At 33.9% G+C, this 19423-nt stretch overlaps 1 protein-coding gene across 2 annotated transcripts in view; it reads right to left on the bottom strand.

The window, feature by feature from the left end:
* Positions 1-19423, bottom strand: part of LOC125854934 (OVARIAN TUMOR DOMAIN-containing deubiquitinating enzyme 1) — a 1192864-nt gene that overhangs the window by 227830 nt on the left and 945611 nt on the right. The window lies entirely within an intron of this gene.

Below are 19423 nucleotides of genomic sequence, written 5' to 3'. Positions count from 1 at the left end.
CTCTAAGAATATTGATATTGACTACCACTATGTTTGTGATAAAGTTGCTCAAGGGGATCTTGTTGTCCAATATGTGCCTTCTCACTTACAGCTTGCTGATATTTTTACAAAGGGATAATCCTCATCCCATTTTTTTCTTTTTGCGTGACAATTTGTCCGTGATGTCACCATGTCCAGATTGAGGGCGCATATTAGGACTCATAGTCCATGTACTTGTACGACTCATAATCTATAATTTGTGTTGTACTAAGTTACTTATTCCCCTAACCAGTATCCCCTATGTATTCATTATATATATATATATATATATATATATATATATATGAACAAATTTACTGTGAATGGTGTTCATGAGCAGTTTTATAACTTTGAATTTTTTTTGTTCGAATTGTATCTAACATGTGTGGTTTTGTTTTGTAGAAATAGCTAGACCAAAGGTCACTGGTAGGAATCAACCACCCCAAAAGTGGGCTAGAGGGATCATGATTAATGAGGAGGCTGTAGCCTTCTGGGCCCCGATTTCCAAACTTCTTCCAAAAGGGGGAAATGGAAAGGACAAAAGCCCTGTACAACCTACACAAGCGGAGCGGATCTCTGACAGTAAGGATGTTTATTCCACTCACCTCGCCTCTTCTAAGGGTGAGGACAACTCTGAGGGCACTTCTCTGGCATCCTTCTCTGAGTCGGATGATGACCAGCTCATACAGGCTAGGAGAGCAAAGCTACACTCTAAGTCAATGAATTATCCGTCTAGGATCCTGGTGCCTCCTACACCTCTTCCACCTCCAGCTCTAGTTCAAGTAGCAGTGCAGGTTCCACCAGTTCAGATTCCTCCACCCTGGTCACTCAATAGACTAAAGGCCGAGGGTCTAAGGACCATTCTAGAGGAAACACGATTTTCTACGGATGGCGTGGTAGAACGCTACCCAGAAGTGTGGAGCACCTTGAAGTTCTACCAGTTTGAAATATTCACAAAGCCCCGAGGCCGTTACATTCCCACTTGGTTCTAGGAGTTCTACTCAGCATATGGGGAACTAGTACCAAAGGAGAAACAGAAGGCCAACGCGTTTAAACCGAGAGATCATGTGATGGTCCGGGGCCGAAAGGTGAAGTGTAGCATCTCGAACATCAATGAGGTACTCAAGTGTTCAAGGGACTTCAAGCACTATTACGTTGACAAAGTCCAGAAGAAGACCCTTGATGATTTGAAGAGTTGGCTAGCACCTCTGATCTCCGATGTTACCCAAGATGGATTGAGGTCAGTGTGCTTATTGAGAAAAAGGACCTAAACGTGGCTGCCAGATTCAGGTTTGTTAGTAGCACATGGCTACCCGAACGTGGCTGCCAATTCTTTGGGTGTGATCATGTGATTATTTGTTCTAATTAGCTTAAGGGTATTGTTGTTTACTAATTTAAAAGAAGTTTAAAGTGGGTTTGATTGATAGTTGTGTATTAAGTCATGAATTGTAGTTGCAAATGCAATTCTAACTTAGTGTTTTGGCTTACTTGAGAGAGGGTTTCTAGAGGTAAGGTTATCAATTAATGATTGTAGTGAATGGGTTTTTATGGGTTCATCTCGAGAGAGTGAATCCTAATTCGATCCTACCTATCTAGCTCGACAAAGTAGATAAAATACGATTTTTGGCTGTTTATATTGTTAAGCTTGTCGAGATTCGAGAGAACTCGCTTGAATCGTAATAGTTGTTCGAGAGAAAGCTATTTTATTTATAGTCTAGCCTACCCACTAAGATTTAGCAATTGTAAGTAAATTTCAATTACTCATATAGCGAAATTAGCCTATAATCGATCACATCCCCGATTATCTCTCTCTACTTGTCTACTCCCCTATTTTCATAACTGTTGTAGTTGATAATTGACACTTTTATACCCCCATCTGACATTCGTTGTCAAACCATTAACTTACTTTGCTTGGTTTCGATAATGTCTACTTCTATAATCGATTAGACCATAAGCTTTACCTCTTAATTGAATTCCATACTGTACCGCTCCCTGTGGGTTCGACCCCAGCTCTTTGTTGAGTTTTATACTAGATTATGATCGCCTACACCTAGTATTGGATTAGGTGTAGTTGAGGGTTTATAAAGATACATGGTTTATAAGGAATGTGAGTTGTCTGAACTCATCCCCATATCGATGCTCAATACTACTCCGAATAATATATACTCATACTCAATGTTTTAAGAACATACTCTCCCTCTGGTTTGAGATAATAGCTCAAAAAATCCTATTAAAAGAGGTAACCGCTCTTGTAATATCTTTTAACTCATAACTCATTTAGAAATCAAAGTTTCTCTTTTGTCATTGTAAAAATTGATACCTTTGGGAATACTTAGTTCCCTTATACTCTTACTCAATTCATACATGAAAACCATTTCTCAAAATATATCAAAAATCATATTGTGATATGATCATTGCTGACTCGGGAAGTCATACTACATAAACATTGATGGCATACTCGATTGTCATACTAATCATGTTGTAAAACTTTTTTTCAAAACTCATCTTTGCTTTCTTAGAAAATCATTTTAAGACAATAATGTTTGCTTTAAAATATTCTCAAAAAATATAACTCAAAATAGGGTTCATGCTGAAATATAGACATGAACAAATCAGCTAAAGGATCTTAATAACAATATAGAAAACTCAATACTAAGAACTCAAAAACACAGAACTCAAGGGCACTACTCATCTCAAGAATACTCAATTCATAGAGTTCATGTTGAATTATAGACATGAACGAATCAACTCAAGAATTTTAATGCATAACATATAGAAATTCAATATTAAGGAATAAAATTTCAAAAAGAAATAGAAACTCGAGAACTCAAAATCAACTTATCTCAAGAATACTCAAATCTAGGGATAGAATCCTAGATTACTCTTTTACTGATTTGAAAGTAGATGTAGGGCATGAGAACAAACTAGTCCAACACTATGATAGCCTTATATACATGAAAGAACAAGGTTCTTGAAGAATCTTGAAGAAAAACTTGATTAGATGCCTTGAAATCCTAACTTGAAGGTAAACAATCAAGCAAACCTTTCCTCAGATTCTTGAATTAGTTCCTTGAAATATCTATGGACAAGAAATATAATTTTCATTAGTGATTCATAATTGTATGGAGGTATTTGAGTTGGAAAGGATGGAATTCCTTGTGAGAAACTTACCTTGAAGAATAATCTTGAAAAATATTTAAAAAATCTTGAATGGAGTCTTCTATTTTGATTTTTCCTTAGGGTTTTGCCGTATGGTTTGTGAGAGAAGAGAATGATGGATTAAGAGATAAAAATATGATTGTTTTGGGTCTATAATTAGTCAAGAAATTTATTTAGGGTTTTCTTAGAGGTAAAAAGACAAAAATAACCCTTTTTAATGTATCCCCGTCGGCTAATTCGTCCCTACACTATATCCCATTACTAAAATGGTCATAACTTTTTACTCAAAACTCGAATTGTTGCAAAATTTGTGGCATTGGAAAAAAGATTCAAATACCTTTCTTTGATAAGTTATAAGCTATATAACTCTTTATATTCTAAAATATATGGTTGTTTGAAGTTGATCTAAAGAGAATCTTACATCAAAACTTAATCGACAAGAAAATTTTCAACTCAACTTTGTGGTAGGAGTTTTTAGTGACCATAATTGATATCCAACATAATTTCCACACTCAAGAATTTACCTTTACACATATGAAGAATTTAAGAATCACCCGATACAATCTTACATGTCAATGAAGAATAGTTCGGATCTTAACTTAGAATATTTTGGAGTGTTACAATATCTCCCCCTTGGGATCATTCGGCCTCGAATGATGGTTAAACTGAGGATGGAAGGGAAAGGAGTTATGCTTAATATCTTTCTTACTTTTGAACTTTCCTACTAACATAGGCGAAGCTGAATCATGCAATGGGCTTGGAACAATCCATAGCACATAACAAGAATGTTATGAGTTTGAGCATAGTCACGCTCTATCTGAAGCTATTTGATATAAGGCAAGGATATTTTGGAACAAGGTAAGAATAGAACACTATGCCTTGAGTAATATGACTGGTAGTTTTGAAGCTTAGAAATACTTCTCAACTATGCTCTTCTGTCTTATTACCACACATCATTGGCTGCAACTCATAGCTACCACGAGGGTTTATGACTTTTCTTACCATGGTCTAAGTTAAATTATTTTCTCTTACTGTGCTCAAGCCTAATCCCTAAATCACAAGATGCAAAACATGTGATGTTTATACTAATCTAAACCACAAGATTCACGTTTAATGCCTTTATAAGAAATCTCATCCCATGAATACTACTCCATACCACTACATTCAACAAAACTTCGTGTCCTAGTCAAGAAGCATCTAATGCATCATGTATTCATCCACATGTAACAACACAAGATTCATGCCTAGTACTATAACCACTCCATGGACTCCTACTAACCAATCATTCTAAGAATTTCTTATTCTCTTGTCATCTCTACCAACTGAAACTTCATACATTACTCCCAAGAACCGACTAATTTCTCTCATTCAACTATTACTCATAGTAAAATTTCATTCATCCTTCCTCCACGTTTATAAACTTAGATGGAATAAGCACACTACCGCTAACAACATAAGAAAAATCAACTTTCTCCTTCTATCATCACTCAACTACTATCATCCACATCTCTATCAAAACTGAAAAGGATCACTAAAAGAGCTTTACTGCGAAAGATCATAAGCACGATTTATTCGATAGTTCTGATATAATAATATGCATGACAGAATTTTATTTTTCTAGCCATTAAGACCAAATCATGAATTTGCAAGATTGAGTTTACTATGAAACACATGTGCTTATATGAATAGGTCTATATCATGAGGCTGATATCCATAACTTTATACAGTATGATTGAGATCAATGGGCTAAAGTCTTTACCCCACATTATGGAAACTAAGCATAGATGTGAATCTCATTGAAGTGTATGAGCATAGGTCATAGACAGATATTAGAACCATCAACAAGATATTGTAATAACTGAACTTGCGGAATACACAAGATTATGAATGGATGGGTATATCACTAAAATTCTTTCTTAGCACATCTCTATCTGATTCTCAACACTTGACTTGACTTCTCATCTTATCATCTTCCCTTTAAGTCTAAAACTGTCACTTCAAAGGTATGGATCTATTCCATCATCTCTAAACGGGTCTACATCCACTTTACTCTAATACTCGAGAAAGCTTATCTCATGGATACTGATCTCTCCATATCCAGGTACTAAATTTCCTTCTCAGAACTCTTTCTAAGATACTTCGCTTAACCTTCTATCATTGTCTTATAAGGCCACTTAATCTGGATGTTTAATAATCTGACTTCTCCTCCCCAGCCTACCATGATATCCTTCTATGTTCAAATCAACCTAATTGGAGGAAACTTTGAACTATATTTAAGAGGCTCGATACTGACTTTACAAAATCCTTTCTACCAAACTATTAAGGGTAATAATTAATGCTTATATCAGCCTACTCCACGTCGACAACTCAAATATGCTATCTAGGTGAAAACAATAAACTTAATTGGAACCTCTTTTGATTACATACAATCTTGGGTACACCACTTAGTGCTCTTGTTACTCTTATGACTTAGCCACACTTCACTGCTCTTATCTAAAATTTAGAATCCCATACTTGTACCACTGACATTCATTGTAACTAACCTCTTAATTCCTCACCTACTCCATGTCAAACCTACCAGATCAAAGCTCAAACTAACATCATCACCCTCATGTTGTTATTCTTTTGATCATGACACTCATCTCAAATTCAAGCTTAGTGTCTATTTCTAAACATATATCAATATGATTGCTCTCTTACTATACTAACTTACAAGTACCACTACAAAAAAAAGGCTTTCTAGGGACCACTATTTAGGGACGAGTTAAAAATATGGTCTCTAAAAGTTTACATATAGGTACAAGATTTTTTTGTGGTCCCTAAATTTCACATTTAATCCATAAATTAGCGATGAGACTAGATCTAGTTCACAAAATTACGTGAATCAAGTCCCTAATTCTAAACAAAGTGTGACAAAAGACCACCCCTTGATTTTCATGTCTTAAAAATTAAAGAAACTAGGAAATAGGGGAGTTTAAAATTCATTTTCAAAACTAGTTTTTCTCACAAAAATCCCTAAACCTAGGTTAGCTCGCAATTCTCCTAAGTTCATCTACAATGGATTAATCTCACCATTTTCCTAAAGTCATCTAAAACATGCCACTCTTCCAAATTCGTTAAGAGTCTGTTGCACCAGTAACCCTTTCAGAGAGCTTCCTTTTATTTGTAGAATATGTAAAGGTGATGTTTTTCTCGATTTAAACTAACCCACTTCAGCAAAAATGAATTTTTTGAATTGGGGGTAAGTGTTGGAGGTTTCTTCCTATTTTAACTATTTTTAGTGGTAAATATCTCCCTGATTGTAGTTCTATTTTTTCTCTAGGAAAGGTAGAATCATGATTTTGTGATTACCATCCCAAGTTTATCCATGCCAAAGAAAACAAAGAAAATTAATCTTAGTTTGATTTTGTTTCGATATATTGAATATTGAACACGACATGAGGTGGAATATTGACACTTCATTGGACTATAAGTATAATTGATACCTAATTTGTACTCAGATTTATACAGTAGTACCAATTTTTATTTGTTTACCCTTCCCTAGAAAATAATACTTGTATATTATTTTGGTAGTCTTATTGTTATCGTGTTGTGCTCTCCATTGGTGTTAATTTTAATATTTTTAACAGGTGAAGGAGTTTAGCTTTTGGATCTTTTTGTCAACCCTATATGCTAAGTTTCAATTTTTCATTTCCTATATAAAATATAATTTGTACTGTGAATTTTCTGATTGGTTAAATATTATATTTTGTCAATGAGGGTTACCTTTTGATTGGCGTATTTGAGGATTGTCTTGTTGCTTTCCTATTTCAGCACTGTTTGATAAGTTTATGGGCATAGTATGAATATAAGTAAAATTTCATTTTCTGTCGAAGCTAAGAAAATAATACATTTGGATGGATTACTTGTTGCTTAGCTTTGGATATTAATTAGTTTAGCTGTGGTGGATGAATAGCATACTAATCTCTATATGATTGGTTGTGAACTATGTTGCTCATACTCTTCAAAAATTTTGATGGGATACGTATAGGAGGACCCTCCTATAATTTTCCATTTTTGGAGGATGTGTGACACAAGTGCGAAAATATTTTAGGACAATCCGAGATACATAGATTTTAACTCATGTATTCAAGAAATTATTTTTCATGTCAATTATTATTTTCTAGGACCATTGTAGTTTATAGTTAGTCTTGATACTGTATCTTCAATTTTCAACTCAGGTACATATTCAAGGCTCAAGGATCAGGGATTAAGGAAAAACTTTCTTTGGTTATCATATTAAAGGACCAAGGGAAAACTGCTTTGCAATGAGGGGTTGAATCGAAGGGGTATTTCAAATCTCTTTCATTTCATCATAATCCATTCTTTTTATGTACATGAATTGTTGTGCTTCTATTGAATGATTTGTCAAATTTCATTACTATGTATTTTAGTTTATTGAAATAGATACTGATTTTGCTTAAAAAAACGTGATATGATGAAAGTAAATGACTTTTGTATATGATGTCAACTAGTTATGGTTAAATCTTTGTTATTGTTAAACTTACTTTAGCTATGGCTCTACTTAGCAGTTTATACATCAATGTTGTAGTGCTTAGTGTGAGATTACGGAACTCCAATTTTATAGAACCTTAAATTACCTTTATAATTTTCCCTTCGCGTGCACCACAATATTCTAAAACAACTGTTGTTGGTCATAAAGCTGCAGTAGTATTTCAAACTTTGTATATTGATTCCCCTGTTAATATCTATTGGTTCCAATTGTAACTTATCACTTTTATTTGGATACAATGTCCAAAAACTGCTATCTCTGTATTTGGTGACCAACCATTTATGGGGGATAGGGTGCCTGCTAGAGGTGAAGTCCCTCTACACATACAAGTTGATCAATTTTAACTTGGTAAGTTTGTCACTGCAATCAAATTCATGCTTGCTCCACATGTATTTCACTGAAATCTTTCAGGAATATTCTGTAGTGTTATTTGATAAAGTTATGTGCTAAGTGCTTGCTTAAGTCCTTATATTAGTATACGGTTATTCGGGACATAATCAAGTAAATAAAAGTGTACTCTCTTGATAGCTTTTGATTTTAGACGAGAATGTCACACTTCAACGTGGTAATAGATCAACAGATCAGGCAGAGACGTTGGATTTAATCTTTCTGGCACCTATTATTAAAAAGTTTTTCCATGTGCTTGACTCATTAAAGAGAATCAAGTCTGAACATACGACATTATAAGTGTACTCTCTTTAACCACTTAAGTTATTAGATGAGATGCTAACACATTTAAACATAGAACAAAGAACATATACTTCTGGTAAGATTATCACATATTACTCCCTTGAAAACTTATCCTTGTGTTCCATTAATGGACTATTTATGATGTTTAAACCAATAAACAGAGCTTGTTACCTTTCTGATAGAAACTAGTCAGATTGTTAAACACTTGAAACATAAAAAAAGTTGACTTTTGGTGAAGTTATCATGTGTTCTCTTCGATGAAAATTTATCCTCTTCTTTAATTCGTGAATTATCTCAGATGTAAAAATCATGAACAAGCATGAAACATTTATGTTATTAACTAATGAGATGATGTTTTTCCGATACATAGCACTTGAGGACAAGGATTATACTTGTAGATTTGTACAATATACATTTGGCTAGTTTACACCTTTAGGTATTCAAAATCTTAGAATGGGTTAGGTAAGTCCATCTAGGTAAAACTGAAACATTTTCTTTGATATGAGTTGTTTAATGAAAGAATCAATTTTTGTTCTTTTGTAACATCAATGAAATTTGATGACTTCTTTCTTTATATTCAATATTAGAGAACAGTTTAATTTTGGGAGTTTAGATAAGCTATAAATGACGACTTTGATTATTGTTTTAAATAGTCTTTCTTGGTGCTAATTAGTTGTTGCTTCCATATATGTTCTAGCTAGTGATATCTTCCCTTTCCTGTTAACTATATATGAATAATTGAATATCACCTTTCTAATTATATTAAGTAAATAGAAAAGTTATAGCTTCTATGAGTATGTAGATTAGCTTCAGTTTTTGTTTAAATTAATTTTATAAGGCCGTTTTCCCTCTTTCTTGTTGTCGAAGTGCTAGCGACATTTTCTATATTCTAAAAATTCATTTACTTATCTCATAAATACGATATGAAGTTTATAATAAAGAAGAGAAACAAACAATTGGACCAGAACATATACATAAGGCTTTACTGGTGCTTGATCTAACCCTGTAATTCTGTTTTACCTTAATCTTGTTTTCCAATTCTTTTTAGCACTTCTTTTGCCCTGTATTATTATGCCCTGGAAGTGATATCAGTTGTTATTAATGACGATGCAAGTATTCTTCTTGATTTTTATCTTGTATATACATCATGTGTAAATTCTGGTTTCTCTCTGGTTCTTAAGAAACATATGCACCACAAAAAACCAATGGTACCAGCTTTAAGCTGTGATATATAGTAATAAAACGATTATTTTCTGATCGTTCTAAATCTTCCTATTTGATCTTTTGTGGCTTTCATGTTTACTTTGATATTTTCAAATAAATTTTTCTTAGGAATCATCTTCATTGAAGTTCTTAGGTTGAACATGGATATACATGGAGAATCGTTGGAGATTTGATTAGATTATGTGATGCTCTTGTTTTTAGCTTCTATTTATGTAATTTGCTTGAAATCTGGCATTCTGGTAATCATTGGACTATATATGAAAATGATAGGCTCTGAAGGAGAAGGAAAAGGATGATAGAATTTCAAGATTTTTATTTCCAATATAATATGTTTTAGATACAATTTGATCTTTATAGTTCTCTAAAGAAATTTTACTTTTATTTTTACAGGGTTTAAAGAGTTTCAATTACAAGTCAAGATGAGAACTTTGAAGATTTATCAAGTTTAGAAATTAGTTAGGAAAAATATTGAAGTATTATTTTGCGAAGAGATTTTGTAAACCATAACGTGACATCTGGTTTGTGGTCATAGTGCTAAAAGTGGGATTTTATTACATATTTTGTATTTATTACCAATTTTTAATCCGTAAATGTTTTTTTGTATTCGAAATGATGAATTTATTGAAAAATGATTTGTGTATTTGATTATTTTAGATAATTATTGTATAAATTCAAAAAACACGTGACTTTGGGAGACTCTTTATGGACCAGGTTTTTGTCTTAAAATTGTTTTTAGTACTAGGATAATAATGGTACAAAAATATTCTTGGGACCAGTTAATCTATGCTTAGGACTAGATTTCTGGTATCTAAAAGTGTTTTAGGGACATGAAGTTTTCCCGTCTTCAGAACCCTTTAAGGACTAGCAACTTAGTTTCGTCGCTACTGATCTTTAGCGACGGACCCTATTGCGACGGCTGGCGACCTGATATTTCTGGTCACTATTAACTTTTAAGGACTAGAATAAGACTTTTAAGGACGAGTTTTCCCTTCGTTAATGGACATTTTTCTTGTAGTACGTACTAGATAAAATTAAGAAAAACTCCCTCACTAAGATCTCATAACAAGTAATCAATCTTTATCTCTCTGTCTACATACATACAAAATATCATCACATTCAATTTCACGATTTAAGTACTATTTACTCATTCACTATACATCATTGCCTATTTAGTTCTATAACCCTTTGAATATTACGGGCTCTCCCTTATAAATCATAAGCTAGCTTAGAGCTATCACCTCATGAATAATCCTACTCTTCTGTTCAACACCTACATTTGGTCGTTACTAACACAACGACACAGCATCATAAACTCATTTCTAGTTAAAGTATACTTTAACTCATCCATACTAGTAACTCTTACTCTACCTTCTATCATAAAATCTACACAAGCACATCACTTCTTAGTCTACCCATAAGGGAAAACTCCTTATTAGTAACTCACTAGGTTCATGATTGTATCAATATAATTTGCCTCATCACTATCTTCCTTTCTTAAATTACTATACCTCTGCATGCATTCTTCTAACTCTGGGAACTTTTACTACTACTACTACTACTACTACTTATAACATCATAACTCATACTATCTTTTTGGGTGAAAGTACTACCCAAGATCTATAACACACTTCCTCATAAGGGTCTCAACTAAAAGAAGATTTAGAGAAAATAGTTTGGGAATACATCTCGCGTTTAGCTTGAGCGCACAATTCATATGAATAGGTGTGCATTATTTCGAATTTCAACACTTAAGCTAACTCATGGGCTTCTCTCAAGCCCTTTTGCAGTCTCATAACTTTCTCAAGACTTTTACTAAGAGTAATTCATCGATAAGGAACTAACTTTGCTTTTCAACTAACTTGAGTATGGGGGTAGTCGAATGAATCTGAGAAACACACGAGTTTGAATAAATTTCTTATGACTTAGTTCTAGTACACGATTTAGAATATGAAAGAAGGGATACTTTTCTTAAATGTATGTAGTCCCTCATTTATAGAAGTGGGGGCCTCACATACATAAATAAGATCCTACTGACACAGCTTCATAGACACCCTAGGACACATGAACTTTGTGCTTTGATACCAAGTTTGTCACGACCCGATCCTACACCCTAGACGTGGCCAGTACTCGAGAACCATTGTTGATCCCCAAGCGAACCCTCATTCTGGATGACTACAAGCGGAATACTAACTCAAGCATACATAAGCATTAAATTGAAAGAAATATTTAAAAAATAGTTTAATGAACCTCAAAACCATGTTGAATATGTAAAGTATGAAACATAAGTTTTAAATAAAACATCTCAAAGTCTCCAAAACTGTCTATCTGTGAAGCCTCTACTGTACAAAGATGAGTGTTAGGACAAGACCTGTGACTACTCAAAATAACTAACTAGAAAATAAATGTGAAGTCTCTTGAAATGCAAGGAGGATCACCTAAGTTGTTTGAAGTGCAAAGTGATCTCAACGAAATGCCTGTTGATGATCTTAAGAACTTGTATCTGCATCATTAAATGATGCAGGTCGAAGGACATCAGTACATTGAATGTACAAGTATGTAATATAGTTGAATAACAAATAACTAAACTGACAAGACTTTAATATATAAAACATAAACTCAACTAAACGTAAAGGATTAAAAGAGTGAAATCATATAAAGCTTTACCAAAAACACTTATTGATCTTTGAACCTCAACATAATAAGTGATATGATAAAAATACACTTTTAACTTTATTTGGGAGATTCCTTAACCGACAACCATTAGTATGAGCTACGTTATGATACTATTTCTTGCCCACGCTACCAGAACTGACTTATACCTTGCCGAGGTATAGAATACCTCAACTAAGTGGATCTAGTAAGCTTTGCCTGAAGGCACTTAGGATTCATCTAAAAAGTATGATCTTGTACCCATGTTGGCATACATGGTATATGAGGAATGTTACTTGTCTGAACTCATTCCTATATCGGTGCTCAATACTCCTCTGAATAATATATACCATGCTCAATGTTTTTAAAACATACTCTTCATCTGGTTTGAGATAATTACTTAAACTATCCTATTAAAAGAGGTAACTGCTCTTGAAATATCTTTGAACTCATAACTCATCTAGAAATCAAAGTTTCTATTTTATCGATGTAAAAATTGATAACTTTGGGAATACTTAGTTCCTTTATACTCTTACTCAATTCATATATGAAAACTCTTTCTCAAAATTTATCAAAATCATATTGTGATATGATCATTGATGACTTTGGGAGTCATACTGCATAAACATTGATGTATATCTATATAACATATTACTTAAACATTGATGGCATACGAGATTGTCATACTGATCATGTTTTAAAACTCATCTTTGCTTTCTTAGAAAATCAGTTTAAGACAATAATGTTTGCTTTAAAAGATTCTCAAAAATTATAACTCAAAATAGAGTTCATGCTGAAATATAGAAATGAACGACTAAACTCGAGGATTTTAATAAAAATAGAGAAAACTCAATACTTAGAATTCAAGAACTCAAAACTCAAGGATACTTCTCATCTCAAGAATACTCAATTTATAGGTTCATGTTAAAATATAGACATGAACGAATTAACTCAAGAATATGAATGCATAACATATAACAATTCAATAATGAGGAATAGAATTTCAGAAAGAAACATGAACTCAAGAACTCAAAATTAACTTATCTCAAGAATACTCAAATCTAGGGATATAATCCAAGATTACTCTTTCACTCAATAATTATGATTTTAATTAGTGATTCATAATTGTATGGAGGCATTTGAGTTGGAAAGAATGGAATTCTTAGAGAAAGACTTACCTTGAAGAAGAATCTTTAAAAAGATTTAAAGAATCTTGAATGACTTTTTCTACTTTGATTTTTCATTAGGGTTTGAGAGAGAAGAGATTAATGGATTAAGAGACTAAATTTTATTGTTTTGGGTCTTTGATTAGTCAAGAAATTCGTTTAGGGTTTTCTTAGAGGTAAAAAGACATAAACGACCCTTTTTAATGTTTTCCCCTCGGCTAATTCGTCACTGCATTGTATCATATTACTAAAATGGTCATAATCTTTTACTCAAAACACAGATTGTTGCGAAATTGGTGGAGTTTGAAAGAAGATTCAAATACCTTTAATTTTATAGGTTATGGGCCACTAAACCCTTTATATTCTAAGATAAATGGTTGTTTGAAGTTGACCCAAAGTGAATCTTATATCAAAACTTAATCGGTAAGGAAATTTTTAACTCAACTTTGTGCTAGGAGTTTCTAGTGACCTTTATTGATATCCAAAATTATTCCCACACTAATGAATTTACCTTTACATATATGGTCAATTTATGTATCACTCAATACGGCCTTACATGTAAATGAAGAATAATTCAGGTCTTAACTTAGAAATTTATGGAGTGTTACACCATAAACCCCAGTAGACTAGCCAAAATGTGAGCAACAAATGATAAACTAAAACTAGAATACAACTAGGTAGAAGCAATAAAAACATAGAATATGTCCAAGACATAAATAGTGCATAGTGGTACCAGATATAAAATAAATTACCAAAAAATACCAGGGAAGATAAATATGTAAAAACCAAACCCCGGACATGTTGTCACCAGTACATGTTCATCTAAGTAAAGAAAATTACTATGTACAATAAATCTTTCTAATCAGAATACAAAATATAAAATACTTAGACACCACAAAAAGGGGAAATAACAAGTCTCGGAACATGAAGAGCTCACTACGATCTAATCAGCAACATCCGCATGAGATTGGGAATCAACGAGGGTGGCTTGTACTAAGCGTTGTATTAGGAAAAGTTGCATAAGTGTACTATGGGTACCAAAATATGGGTACTCAGTAGGCATAATAGGCTAACCGAACTCATACAAAAACAATCTAAATATAAGAGACATGATAGTGCTAACTATATGAATTCATTAACTAATTAAGGCCATACACAAGTACCGAAAATAGAGATATTGCAGAAACCAGGGGTAAATCACACAATCAGACAATGTGATATAATGTGATGCATATTGTACAATATATAAAAGTTAAAAGCCCAAAATCGTCTTGTCGGCCTCCCTGTAGGCTCTTTGAGATATTCTGTAGATCATTTGAAGCTCATCAACATATGCCATAAAGTAAAATATGAAATTCAATATATCAGCCACCAGAGCTCATCAACATATGTAAAATATATGAACTGCAGCCTAAAATCATCCCTCGATCACACAATGCCATGTGAAATAGTCCATCTCTAAACAAGCCATAGAAATTCGCAAGTTTAAATCAACTTTCTTTTAAAATAAAAAACATTATAAAACCATGTATTTCATCAGAAAAATCCATGTCTTAGTAGTAAAATCAGTAAGTTTGGAATAAGCATCACTTCAAAGCTAGAATTTCAAGAAAATTATATAATTTCTTTAATAACTCCAAAATTCTTGAGTAAACCTATAACATCTTCCCTCAGAGCCTTAAATCAACTATACTCTAAGGTAAATAAGTTTCATATATTTTTATGGGAGTGGAAGACGAAACTGTAGTCAGACCTCAAATGGCCCAAAAACTATACAACAATGTAGTCAACCTTAAGTTAAGTATAAGACAAAACTGTACTCAAACCTCAAATGGTCCGAGAACTATACTTTAAAGAATTTGAAATCATGAAATCAACACCCAAAACAAGAACAAATCATGAGAAAGGAGCTATAATAAGTAATATAAAGATAAAAGAAGAAAGATTACCTTTAAATCATGTGAAATGATGAATAAATAAGCGAAATTCTCCAACGATTGAGCTCAACAATGGCTTCACTATCTTTAAAAAATAAGAGGAAGAAGACTTATAACATTCAGCGATCATTTCCCTAATGGATCTAGGTCTGGTTCAGTGGACTAATCTATGGTTTCCAATTTTCTAGGTAGCTCTATTTCTCTAGTTTCTGCTGATTCAGACTATGAGGACTCATAATCATCTGCCCACGAATCAGCCAGTTGACTTACTGCTGGGTTGGGACAGTTCGAGTTGCTAGTCGGTAAATTATGATCTAACTCTCGAGGGCAAGCCGGAGGTTTTGGGCCCATTACTCTTTTCAATGGTTCAACCTCTCCTTAGAGAGTGTCCACCCTTTTTCAAAGACCGCTCAGTTTCTTAACCACTAGCCTTATAACTGACTTTATCACTTCCTTAATAAAAGAAGGTATGACTTTTGTCAACTTTGTCAATTGATCATCATGGTCGCAGGCCATATGAGTAATCTTGACTAATCTTTGAGCTGATGGTGTGGATTATGTGGTGTGCGGTGGAAGTACTTGAGACACTCTTTGTGTATCTTGTGAAGATGCACAGTTGGAAGTGGTTATTTTCTTCTTTTTGATACTTGGCACGTATTTATCTCCTTTTTAGCCAAGGTAATCATGTGCTTAGCTTGAATAGATCCATCAACTATTTCAAGACAAGTACAACCCTCTCTCATACATAAGTAACTGATAAAATCCAGAAAGAGCATAAAGGAGGTGTGCTTTCTAGCTGTTTGTTTGAGTTGCTCAGTAATTATCTCACCCTCATTGATGTACAAGCCTTTCAAGATGTAGGAAATAAAAATGGGTGTTTTAATGGACATGTGAGACTTGTTCTTTGAGGGCATAAGACTTTCATGCACGAAGTCCAACTACATCCGTGCTTCAAATGACAAATCTCGTCAAGTCATTTCACTCCCAGTACTTACCAAAAAAGGAGTACCGTCTATGATAAATTTAGCCACCCATGCAAATTGGTCATTTTTCATTTCAGTTCTTCGAGCAAAGCTGGTTTCAGGCTACATATCTTTTGTCTACCAAAAAGATTGATCACAACTAGAGTGATTTCAACTTTTCTTCCCCACACCAATATAGAAGGTAAGCATTGAGTTACTTCTAGATGACCTTGATCTTGCAACAGATCTAAATGCGCACAATATGTTGCTTAGAATTCACTCACCATTTCAGTAAATTAGTGACCTACAAGAGTTATGAAATGTTCCCAAAGTTACGCCTCACATTGTATGGAAATATTAGGGAAAATTTATTTGAATGAGGCCACATCAAACCTATCTTCCTCAATGATTGCACACTTCTCACGAAAATTCTCATAATGACCTTTTATTCAGGCACCCCTAAACATAGTTGACGTCTCAATTTATTATCATATTATTCAAGTAACAACCTAGCTTGATCATTGAATAGTATTGCACATCTGATGAATAAATGTTCCTACTAAATGTGCTGAGAACAAAACCAACAAGAAATTTTTTTTTCTATTTTTTATTTGTAGACAAAAGGATTAACTACAAGAAGTTAACAAAGTAAAAATAAATAGGATGCAAGTAGAGTTTCAAACATATTAGACTGTTGTAGCACAAGTAGGTCACAGTTACAAAACCTCTCACCAATACTTCAAACACTCGTTCAATATCAAAACTTTACAACATCTTAGTGCATTTTCAATGCACCAATATTACGCCAATGAAGACATGCGGCTTGCAGGTGTAATGTAGGTCTGAGTTAGTGGGAATGAATCCCCAAACTCAATCAGTGTTGCACCAGAAAAATTCAAGGCAACGTAACACGTATGATAACCAGTGACAACTTCAACCAAGAAGGTTCCATTTTCAACCAAATGCTAAGAAAACTCATTTAATAGGTACCCAGACTTCTTTGAAAGATTCTCAAAACAATCATTAACTTACTTAATGACTTCCCTTGAGAAAGAAACTACCCCATCTATCCTAGGGAACCGTCAAGAAACACAAGGACATTCACATGAACAAATCATTCTTCTCATTCTCAAAATATTACCCCCACCACAATATAAAATCAATTTTATGTTATGAAATGAAGACAAAATACTAAAATCGTATGAATAGAGCAAAGGAAAATAGTAACTTGAAATAAGAGTAGTAACTATTTTTTGGTGTGTATTTTCATTATCATTTCAATGCCCTTTTATAGGCAATATGACTTGGAGTAGTCATATTGCTATAGTAGCAAGGTGATGTTATCATATAACATCCACACATACATATTTCTATAGTAGCAAGGTAATGTTACCACATGACATCCACAAATACATATTGCTATAATAGCAAGGTGATGTTATCATTTCACATCCACAAAAACAATTATTGATAACACTCCCCCTTGGATGTCCAAGTAAGTGCACAAATCTAGTAAAACTTCAAGTATACATAGTTGTTCATAATTTTTTCTTTGGATGTTCATATCTTGATTTATAATGTGCCTCGTTAAAACCTTACTAGGAAAAACCTAGTGGGAAAAATCCTAGTGAAGGTAAGAGATTACACATATCTTGTAAGTTGTAATAAGCATCGGTAGTTGCCAAATCAAAAACCTTACCAAGAAAACCTAGTGGGACAAAACCTCAGCTAAGGGAAAAAGAGTGCAGCACTTATTATACTTGTCACGACCCAAGCCTAGGGCCTAGACGTGACCGGCGAATGGGGAACCTGAAGGAACTCCAAACAAGCCTCATAGCGTATCATTACACATCCTTGGTCGCGGAAGAAATTAAAATGACCATAAGCGATAAGCATAATCAAGGGGGAAACGGTACTAAGGGAGCAAGATAAAAAAAAAGGAATGATACATAAATACAATAGATGAGTCAAGCTCAAGCACAATACACAACTTGTCCAACACCACCTCTAAACATGGGTACTTAGCGGGGGCCAAGACAAGCTACCGGGCTCACCCTCATAGTCAAAACATAACAAAAAAAGGAAAAGTCTTATATATAGCAAAAGATCATAAGCAACGTCCCCGGAATGGAGGACTCACCAATAACCTCGATAGAAAATCGTATTAGCCACGCGGAGGAGGATGGTTAAGTGGTGCTCCGATCCCTACATGGTGACATCATGTAGGCATAGAGTATGCATTAGTACGTTTGAATGTACTAAGTATATGGGATGCATTGTAATGCTACAATAGATGGATATCATAGGAAAATGCATAATCATACCCGAGAGATAGCATATTAATGAAATGATATGTGTAATCATGCTTACATAAAAAAATCATATTTAGTGGGACGTAGTACATGTGTGGCGAGTGACCATCAATATAGTATTTCCAAGGCTTACCACCCCCTTGGAGAGGCGAAAGAGGTACAAATCCCTTAATGTGGTTACCCGAGCCTACGACTGAAATGACACAAAAGGTTCTTAAAAATGTGCTTCGAAAGTTACCAAAAACTTGTTTAGCTATATCAAAAAAAAATCCGTTTCATTTTTTGAAAATCCGACTTCATATTCTTATTTAGGGGGTCAAATTGAGTGGGAAATGGGTCTAACCCAAATTTTGGAGCAACCGTATCAAAATCCGAAATTTCCAAGTGAAGCCTTTTTCGAGCGTCTACTTTGGAGGGTCATATATCCTAGCACACAAATAATTGGGTGTCCCATAACATATCCATGGAAATCCCTTTGAGTTAGCTACCTAACGCACTTCGTTTCACCTCATTCGGAGTTGGGACGAAGAAGTTAAGCCCATTTTCGTAAAATCTGTCCGGCAGAAAATGCGATTTCCAGTGAGCATTTTTACTGTTCACCCGCCTCATTTTTTTTTCTAAGTGTTGGACCATTTTTCCAAAGGGCATATGTTATTTCCTATATACCATTAGTTCAATTCCCATCTCTAAAACATTTCCCAAAACATTTCTCCCATACTTAGACAAATTTTCTCTCAAGTTCTCTCAAGAACCC

This window comes from Solanum stenotomum, chromosome 2 (assembly GCF_019186545.1).
Source record: "Solanum stenotomum isolate F172 chromosome 2, ASM1918654v1, whole genome shotgun sequence".
Taxonomy (NCBI): domain Eukaryota; kingdom Viridiplantae; phylum Streptophyta; class Magnoliopsida; order Solanales; family Solanaceae; genus Solanum; species Solanum stenotomum.
Note: the sequence above shows the minus strand (reverse complement) of the source record. Positions and strands in the feature narration are given on the sequence as shown.